The sequence below is a fragment of the Acinonyx jubatus genome, chromosome B1 (genome assembly GCF_027475565.1).
Source record: "Acinonyx jubatus isolate Ajub_Pintada_27869175 chromosome B1, VMU_Ajub_asm_v1.0, whole genome shotgun sequence".
Taxonomy (NCBI): domain Eukaryota; kingdom Metazoa; phylum Chordata; class Mammalia; order Carnivora; family Felidae; genus Acinonyx; species Acinonyx jubatus.
Genome location: NC_069382.1, coordinates 85,216,492 through 85,238,868, shown reverse-complemented (window position 1 = coordinate 85,238,868; position 22,377 = coordinate 85,216,492). Strand labels below are relative to the sequence as shown.

The 22,377-nt window shown below is 39.4% G+C and overlaps 1 long non-coding RNA gene across 2 annotated transcripts in view; it reads right to left on the bottom strand.

Annotated features, from left to right (window-relative positions):
• Positions 1 to 8,793: 8,793 nt before the first annotated feature.
• The window catches only part of LOC128314455 (uncharacterized), a 131,934-nt gene continuing 118,350 nt past the window's right edge, over positions 8,794 to 22,377 (bottom strand). For both annotated transcript variants that reach the window (XR_008296112.1, XR_008296113.1), the window contains exon 7: positions 8,794 to 13,762. This is a non-coding gene — a long non-coding RNA (uncharacterized LOC128314455). The remainder of the gene's footprint in view (positions 13,763 to 22,377) is intronic.

Here is a 22,377-nt window from a genome sequence, read left to right as displayed (position 1 = left end):
GTCTTCTTTGGAGAAGTATCTATTCATGTCTTTTGCCCATTTCTTCACTGGATTGTTTGTTTTTTGGGTGTTGAGTTTGATAAGTTCTTTATAGATTTTGGATACTAAGCCTTTACCTGATATGTTGTTTGCAAATATCTTCTCCCATTCTGTCTGTTGCCTTTTAGTTTTGCTGATTGTTTCCTTCGCTGTGCAGAAGCTTTTTATTTTGATGAGGTCCCAATAGTTCATTTTCGCTTTTGTTTCCCTTGCCTCCAGAGACGTGTTGAGTAAGAAGTTGCTGCAGCCAAGGTCAAAGAGGTTTTTTCCTACTTTCTCCTCAAGGATTTTGATGTCTTCCTGTCTAACACTTAGGTCTTTCATCCATTTTCAGTTTATTTTTGTGTATGGTGTAAGAAAGTGGTCCAGGTTCATTTTTCTGCATGTCGCTGTCCAGTTTTCTCAGCAACACTTGCTGAAGAGACTGTCTTTATTCCATTGGATATTCTTTCCTGCTTTGTCAAAGATTAGTTGGCCATACATTTGTGGGTCCATTTCTGGGTTCTCCATGCTGTTCCATTGATCCGAGTGTCTGTTTTTGTGCCAGTACCATACTGTCTTGATTACAACTTTGTAATACAGCTTGAAGTCTGGGATTGTGATGCCTCCTGCTTTGGTTTTCTTTTTCAAGATTGCTTTGACTATTCAGGGTCTTTTCTGGTTCCATACAAATTTTAGGATTATTTTTTCTAGCTCTGTGAAGAATGCTGGTGTGATTTTGACAGGTATTACATTGAATATGTAGATTGCTTTGGGTAGTATTGACATTTTAACAACATGTGTTCTTCCTATACAGGACTATGGAATATTTTTCCTTTTTTGTGTGGGTCTTCTTCAATTTCTTTCATAAGCTTTCTATGGTTTTCAGTGTATAGATTTTTCACCTCTTTGGTTAGATTTATTCCTAGGTATTTTATGGGTTTGGGTGCAATTGTAAATGAAATCGATTCCTTGATTTCTCTTTCTGTTGCTTCACTATTAGTGTATAGGAATGCAACCAAATTCTGTGCATTGATTTTATATCCTGCAACTTTTCTGACTTCATGGATCAGTTTTAGCAGTTTTTGGTGGAATCTTCTGGGTTTTCCATATAGAGTATCATGTCATCTGCAAAGAGTGAAAGTTTGACCTCCTCCTGGCTGATTTGGATGCCTTTTACTTCTTTGTGTTGTCTGATTGCTGAGGCTGACTTCCAATACTTTGTTGAATAACCTTGACAAGAGTGGACATCCCCATCTTGTTCCTGACCATAGGGGGAAAGTTTTTCCCCCATTGAGGATGATATTAGCATTGGGTCGTTCATATATGGCTTCTATGATCTCAAGTTATGATCCTTCTATCCCTACTTTCTTGAGGGTTTTTATCAAGAAAGGATGCTGTATTTTGTCAAATGCTTTCTCTGCATCTATTGAGAGGATCATGTGGTTCTTGTCCTTTCTTTTATTGATGTGATGTATCACATTGATTGTTTTGTGGATATTGAACCAGTCCCACTGGTTCAATCCAGGTATAAATCCCACTTGGTCGTGGTGAATAATTTTTTTAGTGTATTGTTGGATCCAGTTGGCTAATATCTTGTTGAGGATTTTTGCATCCATGTGCATCAGGGAAATTGGTCTATAGTTCTCCTTTTTAGTGGGATCTTTGTCTGGTTTTGGAATCAAGGTAATGCTGGCTTCATAGAAAGAGTCTGGAAGTTTTCCTTCCATTTATTTTTTTGGAACAGCTTCAAGAGAATATGTGTTAACTCTTCCTTAAATGTTTGATAGAATTCCCCCGGAAATCCATCTGGCCCTGGACTCTTGTTTTTGGGGAGATTTGTGATTACTAGCTCGATTTTTTTTACTGGTTATGGGTCTGGTCAAATTTTCTATTTCTCCCTATTTCAGTTTTGGTAGTTTATATGTTTCTAGGAATTTTTCCATTTCTTCCAGATTGCCCATTTTATTGGCATGTAATTGCTCATAATATTCTCTTATTATTGTTTTTATTTCTGCTGTGTTGGTTGTGATCCCTCCTCTCTCATTCTTGATTTTATTTATTTGGGTCTTTTCCTTTTCCTTTTTGATCAAACAGGCTAGTCATTTATCAATTTTGTTAATTCTTTCGAAGAACCAGATTCTGGTTTCATTGATTCTTCTACTGGTGTTTTTTCGTTTGTTTGTTTGTTTGTTTGTTTGTTTTTTGGTTTCGATAGCATTGATTTCTGCTCTAATCTTTATTATGTCCTGTTTTCTGCTGGTTTTGGGTCTTATTTGCTGTTCTTTTTCCATATCTTTAAGGTGTAAGGTTAGGTTGTGTACCTGAGACCTTTCTTCCTTCTTTAGGAAGCCCTGGATTGCTATATACTTCCCTCTTATGACTGCCTTTGCTGCGTCCCACAGGTTTTGGTCTATGGTGTTATTGTTTTCATTGGTTTCCATGTGCTTTTTAATTTCCTCTTTAACTTCTTGGTGAGCCCATTCATTCTTTAGGAGGATGTCCTTTAGTCTCCAAATATTTGTTATCTTTCCAAATTTTTTCTTGTGGTTGATTTCGAGTTTCACAGCATTGTATTCTGAAAATATGCATGGTATGATCTTGATCTTTTTATACTTGTTGAGGGCTGATTTGTGTCCCAGTATGTGATCTATTCTGGAGAACTTTCTATGTGCACTGGAGAAGAATGTATATTCCGCTGATTTAGGATGAAATGTTCTAAATATATCTGTTAAGTCCATCTGGTCCAGTGTGTCATTCAAAGCTATTGTTTCCTTGTTACCTTTTGCTTTTGTCTGAAATTCTACTGTACTAATAATATAAAATGTAAAATAGGCTAGAGCTTTTCTATTCCCTGTGTGAGTCATGATTAGCAATTAAACTAGGAAGTAATACAGCAAGGATAATAGCAATCAACAGTTATACAAAGACCTTAGCTTTTTGATCATGAAAGCCTTTTTCTAGACTTACTATCATTCTCTCTGTTGAAGATGTATATATATATAATGGAATCACCAAAAAAAAAAAAAAAAGGCGAGAAAAAGACAATTTGTTTAAGCCTCCTCTTAAGTTTACCTTCCTTTATTCAACTCTTCTAAGTTGTCTATTCTTTTATTTATTTAAAAATTCAAAGAAAAATTGCTAACTTGAAATTTCCAAATACACAGAGGATGAACAATATGTACATCAATTAATCAAGAGTTACCATTCAGTTAGAGAGGACTGAAAGAAGTCTCCAACAAGAAACCAGTATACTTTCAGTTCGAGTTCCGCACCATTGGCTCATCAGAAAATAGTTATTGGGGAACTATGTTTCAGGCTCTATTCTAGGCTATGGGGATATAAGAGTGTTCTGGATGTCTATCACTGCTAAATGAGATATCCCAAAATATAGTGGCTTATAAAATAGCAATAATTTTATTATTATACAACATAGTTCTGGAGGTTGACTAGGATAACCTAGGTAGTTGTCTCTTGGGGTCTCTGATACAATTTCAGTCAGACGGTGACTGGGACCTGGAGTCCTCTCAATGATATGAAAACCTTCTCAAAGCCTTCTGAATGATATGTCTGGTAATTAATGCTGGACCTTAGCTAGGGGTGTCACTGTATCAATTAAACATAATCCATTTTTGTAGTCTGGGCTTTCTCACAGCATGGCAGCAGAGTTCCAAGGCTAAGGATCCCAAAGGACCAGGAGGAAGCCATATTGCCTTTTATGAGTTAACCTTGGAAATCACATAGCATCACCTCAGCCAGTAGTCACAGTCCTGCCAAGATTAGAGAAGAAGAAGCATAGACACACACACACACATCTCTCAATGAGAGAATGTCAGCATCACGTTCTAAAAAGACAAGAGCTTTTGTGGCCATCTTGGGAAATTCAATATGCCATGAAAAGCAAACAACAATATAACATCTCTGCCCTTGTATATATGTTTAGGGGCAAAGGGAGCCTGGCAATACACAAATCAAGGGATAAATACAGGAAATATTAGGTGATGATAATTCTATGAAGAAGAATAAGGGAAAGGAACGAGTATTAAGAATATCATTTATTTTATGGCAAGTGGTCACAAAAGTCTTCTCTGATAAGAGAGGCCATTTGTGCAGAGATTCTGGAGCAAATGAGTCATGGAGAAAGGCAAGAGCCTTCCAGGTGGAAGAAATAGCAAGGACAAAGATCACAAGGGAAGAGGGTACTTCATGTGGTCAGCAAATGACCAGGAAACCAGTGTGGTTAGAACAGTGGCAAGAACTCAAAAAGAGGGCAAAGAATTTGCTAGAAACCAACCTCACAAAGCCTTTGGCAATAGACCAAAGAAGACCATGGTCTTTACTCTGAGTAAAATGGGAAGACATGAAGAATTTTTCCATGTAAGGAAATGACAAAACTGACTTGCATTTTATAGAAAAACTCTGGCTGCTGTGTGAAAAGCAGAAGCACCACAGCCAGATGGAGGGTGGAAGCGGGAGACTGGTTTAGAGACTTGCAATGATACAGGTGTGAGACAGTGGTTCCTTAAGCAAGGTATTGGCAGTGGACATGGTACAAGGTGGTCAGGTTTTGCTGCTAAAAATATTAGACTCCATTTTTTTGCATTCAGATAATAAGCCATTTTTTATTTATGTATAGCCATTATTTATTTTTGGTTTATTGATCTAATATTAAAACCTGGCCTTAAATAATAACTGTTGAAAGATAAAAATGCATCAGTTGTCATTGGGCTGCATTTCACAAGCAAATTTTCTTTTGTACTATGGATTATCTCAAACACTTTGGAAAATGTTTCCTTCTATAACTTTGATATATTTCCCTCCTCGGACATAGTCTAGTCCCCATGTTCAAAGTGAAACACAAAATTAAGGTAATCATCACTCAGGCCAGAACCCATTTGACTGAAATGTCTAAACAATTGAAGAAAAAGTGTTTTAGGGGTCCATATGATCTAGGTAATTACCTCAAATTTCCACTTACTTGTATATATGCAGATAACAGTAGCAGCTAGGGTGAAATTCATGGGTAAGAAAAATGTCACCCCCCCCCCCCCGAGGTAAATGGCTTTTTGTAGGACAAGAGAGTAAATCACTCTTCAGGGTACTAGGTGCCCTAAAGGAGGTCATTCCCTCTCACACATCAGATCACTTTATTCCCAGGGAGTTTTACATTCATGCCGGCTCATTGACCACACAGTCAGGATGGTTAGGCAGCTCTTAATAGATTATGGGTTATTTCCTTATTATGTTTGCTAAATGGTGGTACATGTAATCGTTTTTATCATGTAGGGAAATTTCATGAGGTCTCTCTGGTCTGGCCAAATCCCAAAACAGGATTCCCCATCTATTCCCTTACGCCGTAACTAAAAGTTAGTTGAACCAATTAAAGAGTACATAATAAGCCAATTACTTGTTCCTCACATTTCTTAATGAGTGTATAATGTGTGCCTGCTCAAATTACAGCTCATTTGATAAGATTCTTTGCTACACTACTACTACAATTTGGCATTATTTCATTTCTTTCAGTATCCACGGCATCAATCCAGTAGCTGAGATGCTCCCTTGAGAGTCCATTGGAATTAAGCTTATTTTTTACAAGATAATCATTCACCCTGCACATTCAGCATCAGGACCAGCAATTTGAATTGCTGCAACATGGCCTCTCAGCAAAACTAAGCTGAAGTCAAACCACATCCTGAAGATGAGACACTTTCCTGGGGAATCAGCCTACACTCCAGACATAAAGAATTATTATTTCCAAATGTACACTATTATTTTGCTGCCACCAGAGGTTAATCACCATGTTCTGTTAAGCTCTCTTTGCCATGATCCATCCACCAAGATCAAGCACGTAAAACCCATCCAAGGTCAAGATCCTGTCCATAGATTATGAGGATAGAGAAACTCTTGGATTATTGTAAAGCAGCCAACTCTGGTATCCAAAGAGAAAACAAGCATTAGAAAAAAAAGAAGAAGAAAGAAAGAAAATGTTGTAACTTTGTCAACATTTATTTTCACCAAACAACTCATTAAATCACTATAAAAGTCAACGCATATGGTTGGATATGACAGTTTAAATTCCAGAAAGAGTTATAAGTCAAGTTAAACTCATAATACATAATGCAGTCTGGGTGTCTCGTCCATGAATTATAACATTTTTATTACATCCCAACTGCAAATTATCAACTTGTTCCCTGTCCTGCCAATCTCTTGATTAAATGGGGGACTGTTAGGCATTATGAAAATATATTATGGTAAAGGATGACTCCATCATTTGTCTCGGTGATTTCAATATCCTTATTTAAAGCTTTATCACTAGAACAGCTGGCCCAACTGAACTGTTGATTTAACAGAGTGATAGCAGCAGGGATGAAATAGGAAACAAAATTTTTGGCCTAAAAGGCCTGTATTCCATAGTCATTATCTTGCTGTGCTCCTCATCTCTTTTTCTAATATTTGTGTGCCTTTGATACTTTGGTGTCCATTTTGGTCACTTTGGCTCCTTCTCTTCAAAGTTATTCTTGCTCTACAGGCCTCATTCCCATGGGCCCAACTGAAAGGTATTTTATTCTGTGACTTACACTGATAATGGGGCAATAACTTGTACCCATCAAGTTTCCCCATAAAATGGTTTAATGTCTTGAAGCAGTGCCAATATGTCAGCTGAGGGAGTGAATCAAGTAGATATCATTTCACATTTATCAGAGAACCACAGTGCATTAGGTTCTTGTAAGAAACTTGCTTAAAAGCTACCCTCTTTTAGAAGTTTAGACGCTAAAACTAAAGGATACATAAATATTTCAAAATATAAATAAATATGTATATATTGATGAATTTTAATAATTCTCCTTTCATTTGTATTTGTTTTGATCAAAGTGGCGTATTTACTTTTCTCTAGTTGCAAAGAAACATATTCATTATAGAAAGCTTTAAAAATAAAAAGTCCTTAAAAAAAGAAAGAAGAAAGAAAGAATCATCCACAATCCAAATACCCAAAGAATGGAGTAGTAACATTTTACAGTTTTCACAATTAATTCTGATTTATGTTCTCCATTCACAGAAGATAAAAAAGCTAATGCATTGCTAGCAGAACTTTTCTCAAGGAAGAAACCATCTTTGTTTAGGAACACACCTAAATAGACATGTTTGGTGATAAACTTGAAGCTCACAGGCTTGGCCTGAATCCTCTAACACAAGACAAAAGAATATCTAAATGGTTTTCCCCCAGAAATGGACAGGAATCATAATCAAAGTGGAAAGAGAAGAAATTAAAGAAGAGAATGATGTTCCTGGCATGGTAAAAGAAATGACCAGTAATTTTTTTTAAGACAGATATATCTGAATGGTAGAAGAGGAACGTCTAATATGCTTTTAATAAAAGCAATGAACACAGACCCTCTCTCTTACCTTCCGGGTCAACGACCATCAACTCCCAAATTTTCAGTAAAGTCTGAAATACACAGCATCTTAATTTGGTGGGACTTTGGGGAGAAAACACATTGACTAAGAGTAATATGCAGCAGGATAGGGGCGCCTGGGTGGCTCAGTCAGTTGTGCATCTGACTCTTGGTTTGGCTCAAGTCATGATCGTGAGTTCAAGCCCCACATCACGCTCTGCACTGGCCGTGTGGAACCTCCTTGGGATTTCTCCCTCTCTCTCTCTCTCTCTCTCTCTCTCTCTCTCTCTGTCTTTCTCTCTCTCTGTCTCTGACTCTCTCTCTCTGTCTCTGTCTCTGTCTCTCTCTCTCCCTCCTTCTCTCTCTCTCAAAAAATAAATAAATAAACACATGCAAAAAAAAAAATTTAAGTATACAGCAGAATAACATTGTTCAGGGGGGAAAAAAGCATCCAAGAGGGCAAAAATACAGACTGGAAATCAAATAGGAACTCAAAGCAGGAACTCACAGCCAGAAGCAATTACAAAAAATGTCACTTCCCTAAAATCCCAGAGATAATGGAAGAACCATTGAGTTTCTCACTGGGATGGGCACATAAGCCAAATTTTATTTAAATATCAAAACAGATGACTCTCAGCAGGCTGGAAGTTTCAGACCCAGTATGTGGGTTACATTTTTAAGAAAATACTGGAAACTTTAGATAATGATGATGATGTTTACATACTTAAAGTTAGATGTGATGGAGAAGACAATGGGAGTATTCTAAAAAGACTATTCAGTCAATCAAGTAGCCAAATAAAATTCCAGTATTTGCCAAGCACTTCCAGAGACAATTTGCTCAGATAGGTAGAACACAATCCTGACTGCATCCAGGTTTCAGATCTAATCCCATTAACAGCTTCTAAATCCACTCTCCCTATCCACAGTTAGCTCTTTAGAGACTCTTTGGCATTGGTTACATGGTAATGAGGGAGGACTATAGAATGTAGTAGAGAATGGGATTGACTAAGTATAAACCCATCTGCATTATAACCTTGTGCTATGTCCTAAATCACAGGCAAAAAGGGCAACGGGGAGATGATAATGTTCAATTCACAAAGAGAACACATAGGTAGTGCCAACTATGGTTCAGTGATCAGGTGAGGGAAAGCCAGAAAAGGGTGGGGATGTGGAGAAAGAAAGGGAGAGAGTAAGAGCGAAAACAAAAGAAAAAAGGAAGGAAAAGGAAGGTAAGGAAGAAGGAAGGAGAAAGAAAGAAAGAAAGAAAGAAAGAAAGAAAGAAAGAAAGAAAGAAAGAGGAAGAAAGTAGGGGTGAGAGAGAGAGAGAAAGTGAAGGGAAAAGAAGGGTAGGGAAGGGAAGAAGGGAGGGAAAAGAAAAGAGAAAAGGAAAGAAAAAAGAAACAGATGAGAGAAGATCATTCCAGGCTAGACAAGGATTTGTTATGACATAGGAGATGGGAGAGAAGAGTAACCCAATCAAACAGAAAGTTTAAGTTCTGGTTGGAAATACAAAGTAGGATCACATTATGAAGGCTCAAAAGAAGACTGAGTCTCTGTTAATTAGGAAATGGAGCAGTGTAGATTCTTGATCAAGGATTGCATGACAAAAGTGGCACATTAGAAAAATCTGTTGTATGTGGCGCCTGGATGGCTCAGTCAGTTGAACGTCCAACTTAGGCTCAGGTCATGATCTCGCAGTTCGTGAGTTCGAGCCCCACATAGGCCCTGCTGCTGTCAGCACAGAGTCCACTTCAGATCTTCTGTCCCCCCTCTCTCTGCCCCTCCCCCACTCACACTTGCTCACGCTCTCTCTCTCTCAAAAATGAATAAACATTTAAAACAAAAAACAAAGAAAAACCTGTTGTATCTAGTTAGGGGGATAAAATATAGAATGGAGAACACTGAGAAGGTTGCTACAGTAATCCAAGTTCAAAGTGATGAGAGATGTAACTTAAATGGGCTCAATAGTGCCATCTTCATGGTGAAAATGGCTACATTTAATAGGAACCTGAGAGCAATTACCCAAAGAAAGAAGAATTTAAGTGCCTATTTCTAGTTTATTGTCTAAAGTTCTAATGGATTCATAAGAAAGACTAATAGTCCTCATAGCACAAGGTGAAGGGGGGAGAAGAGGGAGACACTGAGGAGCTGTGTAGAATAGAGAGGTTAAGTAGGAAAACAAGCAAACCTAGTGTGTTCGTTTCCTGTTACTACTGTAACGAGTTGTCGCAAACTTAGCAGCTTAAATAACACAAATGCCTTACCTTCTAGAAGTCTGTAAACAGCATCCTCTGTTTAAACTCATTGGCCAGAACCTTGTCACACGGTCACACTCAGCTGGGAGGTGGAGATATGTGGATCTGGGATGGGCCAGCCAGCCAAAAACAGCCAGTTTTTGTCTGTTACCTCCCAAAAACTATTTCCTTAGTGGAATCAGAAAGCTTTCAAATGGGAACTAATCATTGCTTCATGATTAAGCACCAAGAATCAAAAAGAGAAGAAAGAAGAAAAAGAGAGATGAAGATATAAAAACATTGCCTTATAGAGAAGAATTTCTTAATATTTGAAAGCATTTATGGAACATCAGAAACTATTTCCTGGTAAGGTGGTAGCATGTTTTTCCCTGGAGATATTTAAGGATTTTCAATTGCAATCAAGTGAATGGAAATGTTTTATGATTTCTCTCCCCTTAGAAAGCAAGGAAATGGACAAAATAGTCCCTTGAGTTGCCATTTAATCCCAATCTGTGCTTCTGGAATGTTAGATTTCTATCTTCTCAGTACTGTTTCGGAAAGTGTTCCTGGCAATAATCCAGAAGCTTCAAGTACAGGAATGAGGTCAGGAGAGGGGGGAAGAAAGCCAGATATTTAAAAAATAAGGACGCTGAAAAATCCCCAGGGATACATCAAGGTTGTGAATGGTTTGAAATAATGTCATTTTTTTGTCTGAATGATTAGAGTCATGTCATTTTAATGAGTCAAATTCCACACACCAGCTGCCTCCATATCTTCAAACATGTATATCCAAGATGAAAGTTTAAAAAAAAAAAATCACAAAATCTTTCAAGAATCTAGTCACTTAGGAGAGGCTATTATCATCCCAAATATTCAGGGAGGACTATCCAAGTGAAAGAGACAATGCATGTCTATGTGAGTGTGTAAGTGTGAGGGAGTGTGTGTGTGTGTGTGTGTGTGTGTGTGAGAGAGAGAGAGAGAGAGAGTAAGAGAGAAGAGAGACAGAAAGAGAGAGAACATTGGGAGCAGGAGCAGCACAAAGAAATAGAAGTATTTTTTTATTACTAAAACTCTGAAAACGCTGCATTCCACCTGTGCAGAAATGATTGAGAGTAGTGTTATTTTGCTGACCCAGCAAGATATTTGGTTAGCAAATCTCCTGACTACCAAAGAACACATTGTCAAATTATTTAACTTGTTAAGAACTTCAAAAAACGGAAGTCCTTGGCAGTCTCTCTGGTATGGAGGCACATTTCTGGGTTGTGAGCTCTCATTCACTTCTCTTGCTGCAGCTACTATCACCCCTCCTCTCTGATCCGGTACAGTCTTCCTCTTCCCACCCGTGGCACCAAATCCCATTTTACCCGCTCCTTTTTGTCCAAGAGCCTGCATCGCGGTCCTGCGATCTCATGTGTACTTGCGCAGACTGAGTATATTCATTGGTTCCCTGCAATAATCCTCTTGTCTAGGCTTGTATAATTTATGAAAAGAAAATTTGTGAAGGTTTAAATGTAGTCTGTGCCATATTCGATTTAACTCAATGAATATTTATTGAGGGCCCACCTAGAATTGTGCTATGCACTGTGGGGAATATAAAAGAAATATATAGCACAGTCCTTCCTGTCAAGCAGTTTGCAATATTCCTGGGAATACACCTTGGGTGCTGAAGTAATTACAGGATACAAGACAGTACACGGCAACACAATTGAATTATGTAACCAAGGCCGAAATATAAGGTGCGGACAACATTATGTTTGGTTAGGGCAGGCAGGATGGAGCTATGGGGAATAGTTCACAGAAGAGATGGAACTTGAGCTTGTCCTTGAGAGATGTATGGATTTGGCTGGGTGCAGCAGGAGAGAAGGGCACTTCAGGCAGTGGAAGGAGTGTGAGTAAAATCGGAGATCAGAAACAGGCATGATGTGTCAGAGGGCACGTGAAGACGCTAGTCTAACTAAACAGAAGGGAAATGGATGTCTCAGAGTTGTGTTAGAGAAAGCTGGCTGGAAAGAATATAATGAAACTACAGAAAGCCTTGAAGGGCACAGGAATGCATTTGAACCTGAATCATACGCTCTTAATGTCTCTATATCCCTTTCTTGATGCCGATTCATTCATTGCCATCGGAGAAGTCACTCTTTGACAGCTAGCGTGCCGTGTTGAGAATATGGGCTATAGAGAAAGAAAGCGTTGACTCGGCCTCATATATGACCTTAGCAAAGTCATTTAACTGCGTGAGCTTCAGTTTCCACTGCTGCAAAAATTGGGCAAATCAATGCCAGTAATTCAGGGTTGTTGTGAAAAACAGAGACAATGTACCTTGTGGGTATAAATAGACGGAGTCTTTTATGAGTTTCATTCATTCTGTAACTACCTGTTGAATGTCTATCCTACCAAACACTGTGTTCAGCACTCGGAAAATGAAAACAAAAACACACAGTGCTTATTCTCAACGCATGAGCAGATACAGTTTAAAACAATGGGAAGAGCAGCAGCTTGGAGGTGAAGCCCATTACCACCGTTTACTACATGTATGAATTTGGGGAAACTATTTAATCAGTCTGAACCTTGGTTTCATCATCTGTACAAATGGTCTCACAGTATCTATCATACAGGCTAACTTGGGAATTAAATACAACTATGTAAAGAAACTAATACAGTACCTGACAGTTGGGAGCTCTCAGTAAATAACATTTGCATCGGGGTGGAAAGGAGGCATGAAAGAAAAACAACAACAACAACCTTAAAACAAGTAGTAAATGACTGGAAGAGAGTTGGAGACATTTTTACAGATAACAAAGTCCCTGCACTGAGAATTAAATAGTGAATAGAATCTGCTGAGGGAGCATGTATTGGGAGAACATTCCTGGAAGAGGAAACAGCATGCAAAAAGGCACAGAAACATTAAAGGACTAGCATCTTCTAGGGCAGGCAGGTCATTCAATATTGAGGGATTGTAAGTGCAGGAAGAGCAATAAGAAAGCTATTGAAAAGATCTAGGTGGGACAAGGAGATGGAGGAGATACTTAGGAATTGGTTCCAACAAATTTCGTTTTGATTAGATTTTAGAGAAGGGTAAAAATGAGCAAAGCATCTCGGATGCTTTTCTTCTCCTGTTGAAGATGGTGCATTTCTTCAGGATGAGAATACAGATGGGAAGCAGGTTTGGAGTCGACATGATCTATCCTGTCTGGGATATGGATCTGAGGGGCCTGTGGAATCTCCAAGTAGAGACTCGGACATATGGTTCTGGAATGGAGAATACAGGACTGAGCTGGCTGCTTATATAAACCTGGAAGTTGTTGACATATATGGATGAAGGTTAGCCTTGAAATAGACTTGCCCAGGGAAGAGGCAGTTCTCAAGTCAGGCCGTTCCCACCTGCTCTCAATAATTGAGCTGCTCAAATAGGTGACACTCAAATCCTTGAGGGCAAAAAGATAAACCTCGGAACTAGAGTATGCTGTGGTAGAGCCAAGGTCAAAGAAATCCATTTTCTGGCTTACCTTTTCTCTACAGAATGTAAGTTTCATTTGTCGGAAAGAAATGAGAGGGAGCACATGGAGAACAGCTCTTGGATATTGAGGGACTACGTACAGAATGACAATTATAAACAACACTGTCTCTAGAAAAGCACTTCATTTACAAAACAGATTTGACAGCTCCAGTTGCTTTTTGGCGGAGCAATCCTGCCTGGCCCCTGTGCGACCTGGTGAGCTTCGATTACAGCTTTGATGCTAGCTCTACCACAGAGACCCCCTAAAAGGGGAGTGATAAATGAGGTCCTGTCAGGCTTCATTCCCTGGGTGGCCTTGAATCTCTGCCATTATCTGTTACCCTGCCAGTACTGACAGTGATGAACACAAGGCAGGCAGCTAACGACACCCCGATTCATTACCCAAAAAGAAGGGAGAGCAGAAATAAAGGGAAGGTGACTGCCATGTCGAAGCTTCACTCACGTGCCATCTTCCTCCTACGGGCCTGAATGGTGAAGAAATGATGGAGCCCATTTGTCTCAAACGAGGGCTCTAATGATGCTCAGAACAGAGCAAGACACAACGAAGCTTGCCCAGGAAACGGTACACTGGCCTCTTCATGGTAAATCTCTTCACGAGCCTTACAAATATAAGAAAAAATATTTATGGGGCCTGATTTTTTCAGTCCACTCTGACTCTAGAAAAACATGAAAAAATCATAGACACATAAAATCATCAGTCTACACTGCTTGCCCATGCCAAATTGTTATGCATTCCAGGAGAGTACACAGTTTCTCTCTCGAAGATTATATTAAGCCCGTGACTCTTCAACAGCAAACATTTTAGGCAGACCCAACCACTGCTTCCCATAATAGACATTTATATTTCAAGTTGTATCTGGTTCCTCTCAAAGCAATATTTCATTGACATTTTTGTTTCCACTGATTTTTTTCTGACCTCATAGGAAATGAAGGTTTTGACTTCATTGGCTACCTTTTCTTACTAATGGGGTTTCCTGTGATAGCTGAAGGCACTGTGCATGTTCAGAATAAACACAGCTTGAATCCAGTTCCCAAAGAAGACAAGGTTTTCCAATCTTAATCCAATCTACCTTAATCTAGGACATTAATCAGAGCATGGTTCTGTGAGACCTTAAGAGGAGGGAAGTTTCGAAAAAGAGGAAAAATAGTTCCACGGTCAAATAGATTGGAAAAACCTTGGGTTTATTCCTGTCCCACAGATTTCTTTCCTATAGGACTTTTTCACAGTCCTTAATATACTAATGTATATTTTGACTCCCCTAAATCAAATATAATATGTAATGTTTTTCCATCTATTTTCTCCTACCCAGAATTTTTTGTACAGAATACTTTCATGAGATATATATCTAGACTAGGGTTACACAGAACCACACTCCAGAAACTATTGGTCTAGACTTGCCCACAAATCCTGTCTTCTTACTCATTTATCCCATCAACAAAATCAAATGATTCTGATTCAAGCTGCTGTTCTAAATATTTGGCAAAGTGAGACAGGCTGAGACTGGAATCCATGCTAAAGAAGATATGGTTCCTGCTCCTAGAGAATGAATACATCTTGCCCTATCATTTGTCCCCATATATCCTACCCTTTATCCTTATTTTTCCCTGTCTAAAAGAAGAAGCATCAGTTAAAGAAGATGCTGAAGCAGAGAGAGAAGCAATAATCTTAAATTTGGGACAAAGGCAGTGGGAATGATTAATACATGGATTTTATCCTTGCTCTTTGCTAAAGATCAAATTCTCTTTCTTAAAAAAAGTAACATAAAACATTACCATTTCTTTTGGGGAGCATTCCAATTTTTTTTTTATGTAAGTATGAATGAAAGTGGTCAGAGCTTCAGAATACCTAAAACTACAGCCTACGTTAAAAAACAAAAAGTGCCAGATCCAACAGCAAGCACGAAAGGATAACCCGCCTCAATATTATAAGACACTTTATATGTTTCTTGCTAACTACCCTATGTTCTTATTATGTAAGACATATACGTATTAGCAGTCTTTCTCATGTTGCCTATTTGGTTTCTTCTAATAAAGTAAGCCACTAGTTATGTTCAAAAGAACTTAGTTGAGGAGACCTGAAATCTGGGCTTCGGCACAAACAAAATTTAAAAAGAGATATGAACTAGCCAGCTTTATTTACAAGCATTTGTCAATCAAGCTATGAATCAAAGAAAAAAATAAAAACCAAAATTTTCATTATTCAAAGAAATTTAAACTAGTATCGGAAGCCATGTGTACGTTGCAAACTTGTAATGACTAGAAATGGACTCTATAGCCTCTGTGATCTTTTTCATCTTTAAAAAGCAATCGGGATTCAGGTGGGGAGAAGCGATCATCCAAGAACTAAAGTAATATCTGGAAGAGATGAAACCATCATTATAAATTAGAAGTAGCCCATCATTCATTTTTTTGCTCTCTGCTCTTCGGGAGAAAGTAGACTCTCTGAAAAAGCTTACTGCCTTCTTTCTTTGTGTGTTCCAGGAGTTCAAAAGCCAATTATGATGTTTCCTAAATAATGTACAAAGGAAGACATTTTCATTTTTTTCCCCTTGCTCCCAGTGGCAAATGATTTGGATCCAGACCTCACAGAATTTTACCAGTGATAGGATGAATATATTTTCACTCTTATGTGGATCCTGAGAAACTTAACAGAAACCCATGGGGGAGGGGAAGGAAAAATAAAAAGAGGTTAGAGTCAGAATGAGGTTTATCTTTCCACCATATCCATGCAAAATTCCCTCTTTCCAATTTCCTACAACCAACTGTGCGCCCTCTACTTTTCCTGCAAAGGCATTTATTTCTGTCTAGCCAATCTGAATTGTTCCACTGCCTTGCTACCCACTGGTGACAAATATACTTCTTCATTTCTAAGGTCTCTGAGAGCTGGAGGATTGATGGGCGTGAAGGAAGACCTGGGATCGCCAATGCAAGGAAGGAATTCATCTTATTAGCCTCTGATTTGAGTTAATCGCCAGGGAGATAATATTTTAAACTGCAAAAGACTTCTTGGAAGTTTCCAGAATTTCTCCAGAGACACAGATCAATAGACCAGAATAATCAAGAAAAGGGAGTGAGTTTGCCAAATGCCACTCACTTGGTAGGGTGTTTTACTTGAGTAAGCAAAAGACTTTTAATGGAATTATTCCAAAGCAGTAGAAAGAAGGAGCAAATCAACCCTCCAGGGAAGTGCCTCCAAACCACAGCTGAAGATAAAAGAAAGGGTGACATTTTAATTCCAATCTCCAACCCTTAACACAGGGATGTAGGTGGCACTTAATTTTTATGTTGCTCAGTTGATAAATAGCTTTCCCATAGCACTGCGCAATCAACACCCCGTCCATGCACAATAATGCATGATAATATGGGGGTCCAGGGCCCCATAATTTTGCAGAAGACTCCTCTCTTCTCTTTCAGTTAAAATAACTGAAAATGAAGTCTGCCTGATTGCTATGAGGGCTCCTTGTCTTCTTTGATGTTTAAATATTAGCCCCCAGAGCTCAGAGCTAAATTCTCACCAGCATAGCAGAGTTATCTGCCCCGCTACCCTGAACCAGGCATAAAAATTCAAATTTTTTAAAGTAAAGCCTAAGGGCACTTGAGTGGCTCAGTCGGTTGAGCGTCTGGCTTTGGCTCAGGTCATGATCTCACGGTTTGTGAGTTCGAGCCCTGTGTCAGGCTCTGTGCTGACAGCTCAGAGCCTGGAGCCTGTTTCGGATTCTGTATCTCCCTCCCTCTCTGCTCCTCCCCTGCTCGTTCTCTCTCTCTCTCTCTCTCTCTCTCTCTCTCTCTCTCTCTCTCTCTCTCAAAAATAAATAAACATTAAAAAAATTTAAAGTAAAGCCTAAATTTTTATTTATTTTTTAATGTTTATTTATTTTTGAAAGAGAGAGGAAGAGTACATGCGGGGGGTGGGGGGAGCAGAGAGAGAAAGGTGACAGAGGATCTGTGCTGACAACAGAGAGCTCAACGCAGGGCTCAGACCTACAAACTGTGAGATCATGACCTGAGCTGAAGTCGGACGCTTAACTGACTGAGCCACCCAGGTGCCCCTAAAGCCTAAATTTTTAAAAACAAGGAAGGAATCACATACGGTAAGATACAAATAATGAACAAACCTGCTCCCCAAAACATTTCAAAACCTTCTGTCTTCGACTTGATATGCTCTTTTCATTTTCTTTTCGTCTCCTTCTGTCTCTGCTCCACCTCTTTTTCTGCTCCTCTTTATTCCTCTCAATCTCCCTCTAGGTGCCTTTCTTCTATGGTTATGACAGCCACTTAAGCATCCGTGGGTGCTCACACTTGGCTTGCCTGGCGGGGGGCCATGGAGGCTACCCAGGAGAAAGGAGACACTAAGAAAGTATAAAAATCTGAGCTGGAACAAAGCATTTCTTTAACATGAAGTCAAAAGTATTTTCCTTAGCCCGTGCTGCATGGGCTGTATTGTTAACTTCTATCAAAGGGGTTCATATCTCAGGAATCACGGGAAAGTTTCAAACATGACTGATGGCTGGTCAAAAGAACATCTACAGCGCGATAAGCCGCAGAGAGGGAATGTGCTGAGCCGGTTAAGGATTGCCTGGCTGTGCCTTTCAAATTCCTTTCATCACAATCGGTGACTGTAAGCACTGCAGGGTGAGAACAAGCCAGGACTTTGTGGAATATTCTTAACTGCTGATATGTAATCCATACAGCCACTGGTAGCGGCCCGAGGATAAAAGATTTAAAGAAATGGAGACACAAGGACTGATTTTTTTGAAAGGCAACTTGGAAGGGGGGAAAAAAGAGTGAGAACAGTAAGATTTATGTCAACCCATTGGGAGTGCTCTGGAAATCTCTTTGATGAAGGATTGAGATTGCTTTGAAGCAGACTTTATTGAAGCAAAAAGTAAGTGTGGTGCCCAGGGACTCAGGTTGACTGGGTCACTTATCAGTCTTCCTGACTTTGAGTTTCCTTTTTCTTGCAAATTCTGCATGCTACCAAACTCCTAAATGCTGCTCTACAAAAATATTCTCCTTCTGAATATGATTGAGCCTTAGTAATTAGTAGAAACTTGACCGATGGAGCACAAAGTAAAAAAACAAGAATCCAGAAAAGAGAATACACATACACACACACCGCAATACAACATATAAAAGGTTATTACAAATCTTAACCATTATGCATGACTTTTCTTACTATGAGTTCAGATTTCAAATACAACACTACAGGAAAGTAGTGGCAAAGTCAGTAAGCATCATGAGGAAGCAAAGTGGTTAGCCGTTTCCACTGATGCGGAATAGTAGCTGGGCTAATAGGACTTCAGGAGCCAAAAGTAAAGATGGTCTTGGCTAGAAAGGAGAGAACAACAAATAAAGTTTGGAACCACCAAGGAATTTGCATGGAACCAGGAATATAAAAGATTCCCTTAAATAAGCGAGACTACCAGTTCCGGGATCCTGGAAGAAATCCTCAACAGAAAGATTTAAAAAAAAAAAAAAAAAATCAAGGCGGAAAAGAAACAAGTACTAATGCGTGCAATAATGACTGGAAAAGAAGAGAATGCTGATGACGAAAGAAAAGCTAAAAACTTCGCACTGTCCTTTCTAGCACAAGCCATTGGCTATGGCTGTGTTATTATAATTATTCTTTTCTATAACTTGTCAGCTGTGACCATACAGTAATGAGGCTAATTTTTTTTTTTCAAAAACAAACTACAGCGTATCCATTCAAAGTGTTGATTTTTCAAAGAGATCAATACGGGTGTTAGATTTTAAAGTTCCCAATAATCAGTAAACTCTTGTCCATGTGACCAGTGTTTTGCCTCTGAAGACAGTTTCCATTCTGGAAGTCCCAGAAACGGTTCGAGCAATCATACAGCGGTGTTTGCAACATCACTGGACTTAGTGTTTAGCCTTCCCAGAAAACTCTTTGGAAGAATGGTACTAATTTGGGGATACAAGTACAAAAATCAGAACATTGGTCACAAGATGAAGTTACAGGATTATTGGAGCAAGGAGGGATTGATCCTTCTCTACAGGCCTTTTGACAGATACTAAGAAATAAAGCAATCTGGTTACTCTGACAAATGAAGAAACCACTCTAGAAAATATGAAAGCGAGAGCAGTAGAGGCTCCACCTATTCGATCATCATAGCCAGAAACAAAATGAAATGCTTATCCTGCCATTTGCCCTGGTAAAGAAATATAAACACAATGTACTTTCAGATGTTTAGCATACCGATACATTCCACAGAGAGTCACAAACCCAACACTCATGGCCAAGGTGATTCCTGGGGAAATCAATAATACCACGACTTGGCAAATGCGGAAACCCACTGCCTCCCCTTAGAATTTCCACCAGAGAGCAAGAATGCTTTAAGACACAGAAACTTTAATATTGTAAATGAATAACTATCTGCAAGCAACTCATCCTTTATAGAAGGAAACGGTCCAGGGTTATAACAGTAAATGGATATATCTCCTCCATAGGAGAAGACCAAGCAGCACCTCCCACCCCAAAGACTGTCAAAATGACAAATATTATGCTGTTTTGTAACATCTGGGCCAGTTTCCTGTGTTTTATTACAGTGCCCACCATCGGTGGAGTTCCTTCGGGGTGGTCGACTCCAATGTCTTAGAATTATGGCATTCTTATCTGGTCTATGAGAAAATAAATGTAGTGAACACGTAAACTTTGGGAAATGTTTTTTCTACCATTTTCCGACTTCTATAAAATCTATTAGTTACATGAAGCGTTTTCCCAAATGTGAGGCAACTGACTCAGTATCAAATGTTGAATTTTGGTACTCAGAGGAAATCCAAAATCCAATATGACAGACTGACATATTGGTAAATGTGATGAGTTCCAATGTGGCATCAATTCCAAGTCTCTGAGAGGTGAGCAGGGCCAGGCAGCGGAAATTTTTGAGGCTGTTGCAGCAGCTAGAGTCAGAAAGTTATCATAGGTGATTTCAGACTTAAGGATAAGTCATCAAAGTCCAAGGAAAGCACAAAAACAATTTGAGAGGCACCTGGCTGGCTCGGTCGGTGGAGCATGTGACTCTTGACTTCAGAGTTGTGAGTTCAAGCCTCGTGTTGGGTGCTAAGTTTACTTTAAAAAAAAATAACATTATAGGGGCACCTGGGTGGCCCAGTCAGTTGAGCGTCCGACTTTGGCTCAGGTCACGATCTCGCTGTCCGTGAGTTCGAGCCCCGCGTCGGGCTCTGTGCTGACAGCTCAGAGCCTGGAGCCTGTTTCGGATTCTGTGTCTCCCTCTCACTCTGACCCTCCCCCGTTCATGCTCTGTCTCTCTCTGTCTCAAAAATAAATAAATGTTAGAAAAAAAAAATTTTTAATAACATTATAGATTTAATTAATTAATTAATTAATTAATAATTTGAGGAAGGAAGGAATAGTTTCTTTACCATAACTGGCTAATTTTTCTAATAAACCAAGTTCATGTTTTCTGTTCAGCCTAAATTGGTGTGTTAATGCACACCAGTGGAGAAAGAACAGAACAAAATAACACTTACTGAGCCTCTATCATGTGCCAGATACTTTACATCACAACAATCCAGTGTGAGAAAAATCATCACCCCCGTTTCTGCACATGAATCAGTTGAAGACTCTGAAGAGAAGTGATTTATCCATAGTCACAGAGCTTACAAATGGTGGACGCAAGATTCAAACCTGGTCACTCTGGTATCCAAAGCCAAGTACTTTTCACATCCCTAAGCCAAGCTCAAGTGATGTCTAACAAGGTGTCTTATAGTTGTTTCCTGTTTTCAGGCAATAAGTACCAGGAAAATCCATTTTTAATTAGGAAAAAACTGGTTTACAAATAATTTGCCATTCAGTTCCTTTAATAAGGGCTCACCTGGAATATCTTAATAAATGAAAAGAATTCATTTTTGCATGAAGTACATGTATTAGTGTAAGCATGGGGTCTTTTTTTTATGACGCATCATAAGTCTCCTCTTCCATCTATCCCCTCACCTTGCCCCCCACCAGCACCACTACCAACAACCTCCAAGCAGTAACAAGCATTTACCCAAGGCTGGGCCTCAGGGGAGCCACAGCACAAGACATTTAACAGGTGAAAATAACTGAAGAGGATGAACTCAGTAATGACAGGACAGGGTATATTTCCTCCACTTCAAGCTCCCCTCTGCTCTGATGTTCTGACTCACCTTCCCCAGCCTCCCACTAGAAAGCTATATGGCATCCATTTTTCAGTGTCAGGCACTCACTAAATAAAACATAAACACAATACTCCACGGGGCCCCAAACAAAACCATAATTTGAACAGCACTTAAAGGCCCTTGGTCGCCATTCTGTTTCTCCCATAACCAGCCTGGTTCAGAAGCCTCATAACTTGTCCTCCCCACAAGTGACTTGGCTACAAACCAAGTTGTTTAGAGTGGCAGATAACAACCTCCCTTGAAAGAAACTAGAGAAGCATTTTAGAAAATAGGGTCTATAGCAAATGTGGTCACACAGCAACCTCTCAGGACTCGTTTCCTTCAGCATCACCCTAATGATGCTGCTCACAGTCTAAACGATGGAGAACGGTGCTCCTACACCCCCTAAGGGCTGTGACGCCCCAGTATTTCCTCTGCATCTGATGCAGGGAAAACTGAACAGATGACAGTGTCAGGGGACTTTCTCCTGGTTAATAGAGAGAATTTGAGATCACCTGGAGAGGCTCAGTCTATTGCAAAGACTCTTTGGGCAGTAATGAGACTTGAGAGATTGATCTGCCTTCAGGCAAGGCCTCTCCTAAACTACCCTAGATGAGACTCTAGCCTATTTGAAAGACCTCTTAAGAAAGGAGATTCTTAACTCTTCCCTTCTACACAGGAACGGGGAAAGAAATGGGAAGACCATTCATTTACATCTCAAATAAGCATTTATTTGCGTCAAACAATTAATTGGCCATACGAAACTGAATCCCATGACATTGGGTAAGTTATTCTTAGATCATTCATAAGGAAAACACCTTCCTACCTATTGCCTACAGGTAGGATCTGAAAGAAGAAAATCCAACCAAATCATTTCCTTGATCAAAATTCTTCTATGATTCTCCGTAATCCAAGGAATCTCATGCAAAGGAGAAAGAAGAGAGAAACCCTCTTCTCCCATGCCAGGCATGCTTTCACTTAGGGTGTTGTACTTATTGTCCCAGATGGCCTATGGCTCGTGCCCTCACTTTCTTCAAGTCAATATGCAGACACT